The sequence below is a fragment of the Cynocephalus volans genome, chromosome 7 (assembly GCF_027409185.1).
Source record: "Cynocephalus volans isolate mCynVol1 chromosome 7, mCynVol1.pri, whole genome shotgun sequence".
NCBI classification, from domain to species: Eukaryota; Metazoa; Chordata; class Mammalia; order Dermoptera; family Cynocephalidae; genus Cynocephalus; species Cynocephalus volans.
This window is the reverse complement of record NC_084466.1, coordinates 26,529,033-26,539,788: the sequence shown is the minus strand read 5'-3', so window position 1 is coordinate 26,539,788 and position 10,756 is coordinate 26,529,033.

Below are 10,756 nucleotides of genomic sequence, written 5' to 3'. Positions count from 1 at the left end.
TTAACAAGTTTTAACAATAGAAGCTGGTAACATACAATTAAGTCAATCCACTAACAAAAGCTTGATTTTAGCAAACATTCTCTTCTTACAGCAATTTCCAAGTATCTTTACATATCAATTAGTAACCTATCTGTCTTTGAGCCAGCAACCTTGCTGTGTTACAATTCTTTATCTTACAACAGAGACTTTATAGCCTGGGGAAAATTTCCTGTCCTTTTCAAGGTCAATATTTGAAACTGCAAGGCTTTGGAAAACCAGGCCTTGTGAAGTACATTTGCTTTATGAATACTCCACAAATAAGTATTCAGTAACACCTGTGTACATTGTATTATATTCAACACACATAATGGTTTGTTACTGCTTTGGAATTTTTTTATATGGATCAAATGGAAGTAGAAAAATTCTGAATACCTCTAAGGTCCTATACTTCAAGAGCCTAAGTGTTACAGACAGCATGCATCACTCATATTTATTCATACATATCTGCTCTGAAAATTCCAACTTTCTTTTAAATTGCTGCTGAGGACATAGAAGTGTTGCATTTTTTCTGTATTTATTTCCAAGGGATTTTGCTGCCACTATTCATTTATTAGTTCTAGTAATTTTTTGGTGGAGTCTTGTGGGGTTTTCTCTGTATAGGATCATGTCATCTGTGAATCGGGATAGTTTGACATCCTCCCATCCAATTTGGATCCTCTTTATTCCTTTCTCTTGCTTTACTTGTTCTGGCTAGAACTCCCAGTACTATGTTTACTAGGAGTAGGAAAATGGGGCATTCTTGTCTTGTTCCAGATGTTTGGAGAAAATCCTCTAATTTTTATCCATTCAATATAATATTAGCTGGGGGGTTATCATATATGGCCTTTCTTAAGAAAACTGAAAATAAATGACTCAAAAATTGATGAATTTATTTTTTTCTGATTAATTACTCCATTAAGTAAAAGAGCATACACATAGAGTATACCAGCTGCTATCTGTGGCATTTTCATAAAAAATATTTGATTACACAGAGTGAAGTATTGATCAAAATAAGAATACTAATAGATCTGCAACATAACCAAGGCCACTTTAGACAAGCCCAAATACAAAATGGCACCACCCACCTCCTCCCCTCCCCTTCTCCCTTCCCTTTACAAGAAGCCTCCTGACTTAAACAGAAACCCCTTTTGCTTCCGCAAGGATGCAGTTCTCCACCCTGATCCACATTAGCATAATGACCCTCCTTGATGGTATCAGCCAGCCCTTGGTGCACTATATAAGTAAGCTCTTCCACCCCTGCACCTGGTGCTGTCCCTATTTTCAGGGCATCCCCGGACTGTTTCCCACTTTGGGAAAAGCCTGGTGGATTCTTTTCCTTTAATAAAGCTTGAACAGTACCTGGCATCTCGGCTCACTTTCTTTCAAATACCATATTTCTCTCTGACATTTTGTGCTTAAATTAAAGCATTCCTTGGTATATAATTTGATGTTAGTGATGCATTTTCCAATGTAGTACTACACATACATTAAAGACATATATGTTATAAAGTACGGTTGAAATGATATAAATTTCAAATTACATGCCCTATTTTCCTATACATCTAAAACTTGTATAATTTTTAGATTTAAAAAATATATTGTCATTTAGCCAAAAATGTTACTAATTGATTTAAATATTTGGAAGCCTTATTTATCTTATAACATAGTCCTTACTGAACATGTGCTTGTATGCATGTGGTGTGTGTGTGTGTGTGTGTGTGTGTGTGTATAAATATTATTCTTTCTAGTAAGAGAACAGTAAAAATTCAAAACTAGCAAAGTAAGAAAGGAGAATTTAACAACACTTGGTAAACTCCATGAAATTCTGTAAAATTAAATAAATTAACAAGTAAATAACAGGTAAATAACAAAATATGTAATCAAACATTTTAAACCCAAAAATTGTCAAATAAAGTAGATTATCACAATAAGTAATAATCCAACACATGCACATGAATACACAGACACATACACACACAAACACACACAAATAGCTACACATTCTTAGTAGGAAAAAAATAAATATAGGAGAAGTCAAAGTTTGAAAGTAAAAAAAAATGGAAAAAGTTAAACTGGAATCTATTTACCAAATGTGAACCAAAATAAAGTGTTTGCAAGTAAAATTCTTATAAGATTATTGACGTATAAATATCATCAGAGTAAAAGAGGGTTAATCATATTTGCTAGTTATCTTCCATTTGCCTTCCAGATTTATTCTCCCCAATCTCAGCTCTGCACTGTGCTCCAGAAGGCTGACATTGCATCAAAAGATTCTCTAGACCTCTAGTTTCTACTTCACCTTAGCCAAAAGGAGTCACTGCCCGAGATCAGAGGAAATGTGAAATTAGAGGGTTTATTTCTTGCTTTCTTTCCTTCACATTTGCTGTAAGGCAGGTCTGCCTAAATCAACATCTTCATCTCCTGCCACATAGCCCTCTTTAACTACCTACCTTCTCAGAATTCAAATAGCTTCTCCTTTCTCTAAGATTAGAGGTGGTTATGGCATCCTATTGTTACTAGTGCTGTGGGATGCAGTATCTCTTGTAGGCTTTCTTAAATCATACCTGCTTGCATAAATAATCCTATTTTGTATATGCTGTACTTTGGTCCCTCACCTATTTGATGTCTGTACAGCTAACACACTTGCCCAGGTAAAATGGCATTCAAGTATACACAGCACAAGTTATATTATTACCATCAGAGTGGCATTGGATGAAGTACCATGGAAGGGCAAGTTTTGAGAGATTAATTGTCGGGTCCGCTGCCAGCCGACCCAAACAGCCCTAGCCTCATTCCTTTTGGTGGGCAAGCGAATGGCCCGGATTACTCTTTCCCTCCAGTCCCCTTTGGAAGGAAACGGGAGAAGAGAGCCGTGAAGAGAGGTGAGCACAACCGCCGGCCCTGACCAACCCAGTTAAAGGACACTCGGACGCGGCGGGGGTTCTGTTGAGAAGTTCCATTTATTATCACACAAGCACTTGCTTTTAAAGGCAAATGGGGAAGGCAGGTTTTTTTTTTACATAATCCTATCAGCTTAAAAGTCAAGGGCATGCATCCTGTCTCAATGCCTAGCTATTGCAGTCACACAGTGTTCACAAGTGTGGAAGTGCGTATTTGGCCAATAAGGGCTAAGGCAAGGTTCCCACAGACACTCCCACCCTACTTCCTCCCGGCACCATCTTAGGCTGCCACATTAATATGCCCTTGTGGGCCCATAATGGCGCCACTTGTAATGTCACTTAAGGTGGCGTTAGTTTTTAAGGCCCGTCAATTAATCATCTTTGTTACTTAGTTGCTAGGATTACAATAGTGATTATAAAAATTTTTAGAGTTTTGTGACATCTTATGGCACGAAGGAGCATATATTGGAAAAAGAACAAAGAAAACTCTGAATGTCTGCATCAAAGTATATGTATAAAATCTGGTAATTCCACCTTTGGAAAGAGCTTCCATTTCCAAAAGTTACTTGGCAAATATGACAATAGACCAAGCTCCACAACCTAATTAATTAAGTTACAGAATTAATTAAATGTTCAACCCCTCTATACAAGGTGTATAAGTCCATTGCTGTTGCTTAAAACAGAATACCTGAAACTGGATAATTTATAAGAAAACAAAATTTGTATTTTACAGTTTCAGAGGCTGGGAAGTCCAAAGTCCAGGGAACACATCAGATGAGGGCCTTCTACAGCAATGAAGGGTGTAACATGGGGAGAATGGGCTGGACAAGAGACCTAACCTGCTCACTTGTTCTCCTTATAAAGCAATCAGAACCAAGCCCCTGACCACCCCTTAAACCATCAACCCATTACTCCATGAATGGATCAATCCATTTAGTAGGACATGGTTCTCACAATCTAATCATCTCTTAAAAGCCCGACCTTTCAGTTACCATACTTTGATTTTCTACCCTTTTAACACTGTTACAATGCAGATCAAGTTTCCAACACATGAACTCCTGGGGAACACATTTGACCCACAGCATGAGGGTACTTCAAAAGGCTTATGGAAAGGTTTGCATCATCTTTCAATTCCATTTTTCCATGAACTTTCTTAAGTACCCTCTTATTTATTGCACTAAGTCAAAGGCATTGATGGAGAAAAAATGGAGACCTGAGATAAGAGATGGAGAGATACAACTGAAATCTTTTAATACTAAAAATTCTTAAATCAAACTTTCTCCTCTCTGCCAATGATCTGGCTTTTGTTGTTGTTTTTGTTGTTAATTTTTTAATTTATTTTATTTTTATTGATTATACATATTCGTGGGCTACAAAGCTGACTATTACCACTTGTGCCCAAGATGCAATGGTCAGATAGAAATTATCGGCATGCCCATTACCACAAATTATGATTATTCACTGTGTCCCTCACCCAATTAATCCTTGACATCCCTCTCCCACCCCAACCCACTGCAATCCTAGGTATGTTCTCTCCCTCTGCACGTCCAGTGGACCACTGTGGTTTTCTTTCCTCCCTTCTTTCTCTCTTAGCTCCCACTTATGAGTAAAGACATGAAGCAAGCAGTCTTTACTTGCTTGATTAGATAACTGTCACTGGGTAGCAAATTACCCCAAATTTCAAAACAACAAACATTTGTCATCTCACATCATTCTGAGGATCACAAGCCTATGTGTCTCTAATTTGGTGTTTCTTATGTGTTTTCAGTCACTATGTGAGTTGGGGTGAAATCATCTGAAGATTTAACTGGAGCTGGAGGAATTTCTTCTACAAAAGTTAACCCACATGCCTGTGAGCTGGAGGACCCAGTTCTTGCCATGTGTGAGAGAATAAATGCTTATTGGTGTAAGCCACTAAGTTTCTGGGTAATTCTGTATGCAGCAATAGATAATGAATACAGATTTTTGGTATCAGGATTAAGATGTGAGCATAATAAATCCTAAAATATGGAAATGACTTTGAAAATGGTCCTGGGCAGTAACCAGAAAAACCTTGTCAAAAATAATAGTAAAAGCTTAACTTGCCTTGAAAGAACTTTTGGTACAATTCTATACATTTCATGGGTTGTCAGTAAGGGCTTAATGGAAGAGAAATTGGAGGAAGGGGGGATCTTGTTATGTGTCCAAAAGCTTAGCAACTTTCAATGCAGAAAGTAGAAATTCTGTCTAGTAAACTGGATGACCTAGGTAAGAATATTTCCAGCCTCAACTTTCCTACTTGGTTTCATAACATAATATGGAAGAATCTTGATTATTCCACAGAATGTGATATTCACCCATCTGAGTGATGCCATAATATTTATGGGACCTGATAAAAACTAGGTAACAGTCATTGCATATGATTTTGGAAGACAGAAATGTCCATGGAAATTCATGTGCTGAAATCTCAGTCAAATTTCTAGGGGTCCAGTTGTCATGCACATGTTGGCAAATTCTCTGTAAATTTCCTTGCTGTTAAACAAAAGACGAGATGCTATATTATTGGAGTTCAAGGTGAAAATCCCATCAGAAAGCTTCAAAGTGCTTCTTTGTTCCCTTTGATTTGGTTATGTTTCATTTGGACCTGCTGCTTCAACACATTAATCAGTGACTCATAAGACTGTCAGTTCTGAGTTGTGATTAGAGAAAAGAAAGGCTTTATAGTAGGTACAGGCAGGGATGCAAACTGCTTTGACATTCTGACCACATGTCTCATCATATCTAATAGTATTGGAAATGTCTGTAGGCAGGATAAAGATATATATGGAAATTCTGCCAAGTCCCATAGGAATATCACAGGGAAGACTTCAAAAGTTTTATAGAAAGGCTGTATCCTCTTCTGCCACCAAATATTTTACAATTTAAAAGCTGCATCTGCTTTGTTACTAAGTCTTGGTAGAGATGAAATCTTGAACATGGGGGCCCCAAATGACTATGGTTTTATCACGAACCACCTGTCATCTGGCTCACTAAACCATGACACTAAGCATGCATAACAATAATCCATTGTAAAACGTCCACACTTTTGTAAGTGGTATTTTTTTCATTAAACATTCTTCAAATTTTTCAGTTTGAATGTACATTATGTTTCTGCTGGGACCCTGACTAATATGAGCCGTCTTCAAAAAGCTCAAGAAAGATTTGTATTATATTTCAATTCTATTTATCCATGAATTTTTTGAAGTATCCTCGTACATCTCATAGTGATGAAAGTTATAAATTGGTAGAAAGACCTCCCTATTGTAAATATAAGGTATGGAAGAATGAAATTCCAAATATATAAAGCTACATTTAAAAAATTATAAATGTAGTGTCAAATCCATCATTAGAGTAGTATCTTTTAACAAATCTCTAAGTAATTGAGAGTTAGCAGAAATATGGAAGATTTGCACATCATAAATTAACAAGCTGAACATAACTTGTGTTCAAACTTTCTATGAAAGGAAACATTAATTTCAAGCACTCATGAAATAAAAATTGACTAAGTGCCAATGTATCGAGATGCAAATCAAATGATAAAAATTACAAAACCTCAGGAACATAGAAAAATTGTAAATCAATAATTACCTTTAATGCACTTGGATACTATTGCTTATAACAAAATACTTAAAACTGCATGACTTCTAAAGAAAACAAAATTCATTGCTTACGCTTTCTGAGGCTGTGAAGTCCAAAGTCCTTCTGCTGGTGGTGACAGTGACCCAGGGGTCTCACATAGCACGATGGTGGAAGCAGAGAGAGCACAGAGAAAGAATAACCTCCTCATTCACTACCCTTTTAAAGCCCTCAGAACCATGCCCATGACCACCAATTTTAATCCATTCCCTATAGCATGGACCTACAATCTAATCACATCTTCAAAGCCCCACCTTTCAATTACCATAATAGGGTTTCCCACCCTTGACAGTTATAGTGAGGGTTAATTTTCAAAGAGATTGGGGGGGCATCAAGTCTACAGCCTTCTGCCCTTAACCCCCTTTTCACATACAAACAAATTCATTTCATCCCCAAAGTCTTAACTTGTTTCAACTCAAAAGTCCAAAGTTCAAAGTCCCATATCTGAAATCAAAATAATTTATTTATCACCAAGACACAATGGTAGGACAAGCATAGGGTACATATTCCCATTCCAAAAGGGAGAAACAGGCCAGAAGAAAGGGGTAACAGGTCCTAAGCAAGTCCAAAATACAGCAGAGCAGGCATTAAATCTTCAAAGCTGGTGAATTACGTACCTTGACTCCATATTCGATATCCTCTGCACACTGTTATGGAAGTTGGGTCCCAAAGTCCTTGGTCAGCTCCGCTCCTATGGCTTTCCTGATTTCAGGCCACAGTTCAGCTTTCCTAGGCTGGGGTTCTGCTGTGGCAGCTCCACAAGTCTGGGGTCTCCATGGCAGTTCCGCTGTCATGGTTCCACTAGGCATGACACTGTTGGGGTTTCTTTCCTGCAACTCTGACCCCATGTTTCTGCTCAGTATTACTGTAGTGAAGAGTCTATGTGGTGAATCTGCCCCTGCCACAGATCTTATCCTGGGCTCCCAGGCTTTTCAATACATCCTTTGAAATTGGAGCAGAGTCTCACATGCTTTCACAGCTCTGGAATTTGCCAGCCTGAAGACAACACCACATGGATGCCACCAAGACTTCCTGCTTATATCTTCCCAAGCTGCAGGTCCAGCCAAATCTGGGACCAATTTAGCCAGGGCAGCTCAGGATTGTACAGTCAGGTGCAGGACTAGGGAAGAGTTATGATGTCCTTGGAGACTGAGTCATGTAGCCTTTCTATGCATATAATAAATTGCTTATGCTTAGAAAAACGCCTTACTTGAAGATTTGTTAAAATTTCTCTTTAAAGTAATCTGAACCTTGTCCTTTCTTGTGGAGAAGTTTTCTGAATATCTTTTCATTTTGCTTCGTGTTTCTTGTGTTATTCATGTTTTCAATTACTCTTGGAATATAATTTGATATAATTTGATTTTTTGCTCATTCCTAGCAAAAAATAAAGTTATCAAAATTATTTATATAAAGTTATTCTTCAATTGATTATATTCTGCATTTCTTATCATTTGTTTAGATTATTATTCAGTGATCATTCTTTTAATTTCTAAGACTTGTATTTAACTGCTCACAACTCTCTGATGATAATGGTAATGTTTATTCCAAAGATTTTCTTTTCCTTCTACTTGCTCTAATTTAAATTTATTTATGTATGCCTTGCCTAAATATAAAATAATTCTTGATTTTGTGTTCTTTTATGTGTTCAACTTCATGATCAACTTTGGTGGTTGTGAATAGGCAGCACACTCTTTTCGGCAGATTGTAAGAAGTTGTGTGGTGTTGTGCTTGGTGACATGTAAGTGGGCTCTGGAGGGACTTCTTGCTTCTTGAATTTACTTCTTCTGGAAGGTTATTCTGGGTTTTCCCTTGTGTTTTAACACTAACCAGATAACAACCATCCATGGGTTTTTTATGCAGAGTCATTGCTACTGTCCAAAGAAGAGGATGAGAAATAAGGAGAAGCCAATTGCCTGACTGCCTGGTGCTGTACTATTCCCAGCACATCACTTCTCTCTAGTCCTATGTACCATTGACTTAATGTACTTTCTGCCTCTAAGCACAGAATACTCTCAGTGATATTTACTGACTACTTTTAACATTATTTGTTGCCTTGTTTGTTAGGGTATGGTTTCCTTCTTCAAAGTGTTCTCACTTGTTTTTCATCTACTTTCTTAGTTTTAAATTTCTATCTAGTCTCCAGAAAAAAACAGAAACACCACCTCTTCTATACTTTTCAAAAATGTATTCATTTGCTGGCACTATTTATTTACTGTGTTCTCCTTTTTTCTCATATAGAAATTTGTAGAACCGAAAAAAAATTTTTTTACGAAGGTTGATCAAATCTAGCAGGGATAACGAGTATATAATCCAATGTGTGTAATGTTATTCTTATTGGTGGATTAGTCTGGAATGTTACTTCAAAAAGCCTGAAGCAAATAATTTTACTTTACTGATGAAGAAATTGAGCTGAGAGAATTTGAGCAACTCACTCAAGGTTACACACATTCTATCAATGACTGGGTTACAACCTTACCCAGAAGTTTCATAATTGATATATTATACCTTTTAATCTGGAAAAATAGAATAGTCTGTTTCTATATCTGTGGCTAGTAAAGACACCCAAGTGTTCTCAATTCTACAGTACATAATGAATAATAATTTTTCTATATCTCTTCAAGTCCTCATTATCAGCCTTGTTAGCCAATCTACCTCTCTCTAACTTATGAGCTCACGTCAAATGATACAGTATGATTTACTACTCTCTGAAGTACCAGATAAAATAAAATTAAAAAGTAACATAAAAATAAATTCTATTTTAAGAAACAGAGAAAAGTACTTCACTTGAGTTTTAGGGTAGACATTTTGCCTGGCATTTACACCAAGAACACCAATATCCTGCTCAAAGCATATTAAATAATCAGAAAATTTCTAATAATAATAACAACACAAATAGCTAGCATTATTCATGAATAGTCAAACTGAGGGATATAACTACAAATGAATGGAACAAATTCTATAGGACTTCTTTAGAACTATAATTTGTTGCCAAATTATATTTCTTTAGAAATATAATGAGATTAGTATAGTGTGTTTTATATAACAACAAAAAGTAATAGTGTTGATTTTCTTATTATTGCAATTGTTTCAATATTTGCATGTGTTCACTCATATATTAAGAATAAAATATATTTTAGCTAAAGTATTAGCAGATTTTGCTGTATTCACTAACTAAGGTAATTCTCTTGTAATGTTAAAATTGATTAATTTTATTAAATTCATGAGGCACTTTATGTTTAATTACAAGAACTATTAACGTGTTAATAAAACATTATTTGACACATTTAAACAGTGTTTGTTGGGATACAAGATACCTTATTAAAAATTGGGCAAAGCAGATGAATAGGCATTTCTCGAAGGAAGATATACAAATGGCCAACAGACACATGAAAAAATGCACAGCATCATTCAGCATCAGGGAAATGCAAATCAAAACCAGATTGAGATATCATGTCACCCCAGTCAGACTGTCTATTATCAAAAAGACAGAGAATAACAAACATTGGCAAGGATGTGGAGAAATGGGAACATTCCTACACTATTGGTGGGAATATAAATTGGTGCAGCCATTATGGAAAACTGTATGGTGGTGCCTCAAACAACTACAGATAGAAATGCCATATGATACAGCAATTTTACTATTGGGTGTATACCCAAAGGAATGGAAATCATCATGTTGAAGGGATACATACACTCCCAAATACATTATGGCTCTATTTATAATACCCAAGAGTTGGAACTAACCTAAATATTCATCGTTGGATGACTAGATAAGGTAAATGTGGTGTATTTACAGAATAGAATACTACTCTGCCATAAAAAAGAAAAAAAAATTCTATCATTCACAGCAACATGGATGGACTTAGAGAAAATTATGTTAAGTGAAATAAGCCGGGCACAGAAAGAGAAATACCACATGTCCTTACTCATAAGTGGGATCTAAAAAAATAAAGAAATAAATTTTTTTAAAAAAGAAAGAAGATATAGTAATCATAATAATATGTTGAACTTTCAAATGGAGAGAACAGAACTTAGGTTATCAGAGGAGGGAAAGCGGGAGGGGGAGGAAGAGTAAGGGAGGAATCGGTAAAGGGCCTCAAAAAATAATTACATTGTGCAATGCATAACATAGTTTAATCTACAACATATCTTACCCCATTATCTTCTTTTTGTTTCCTTGGTTC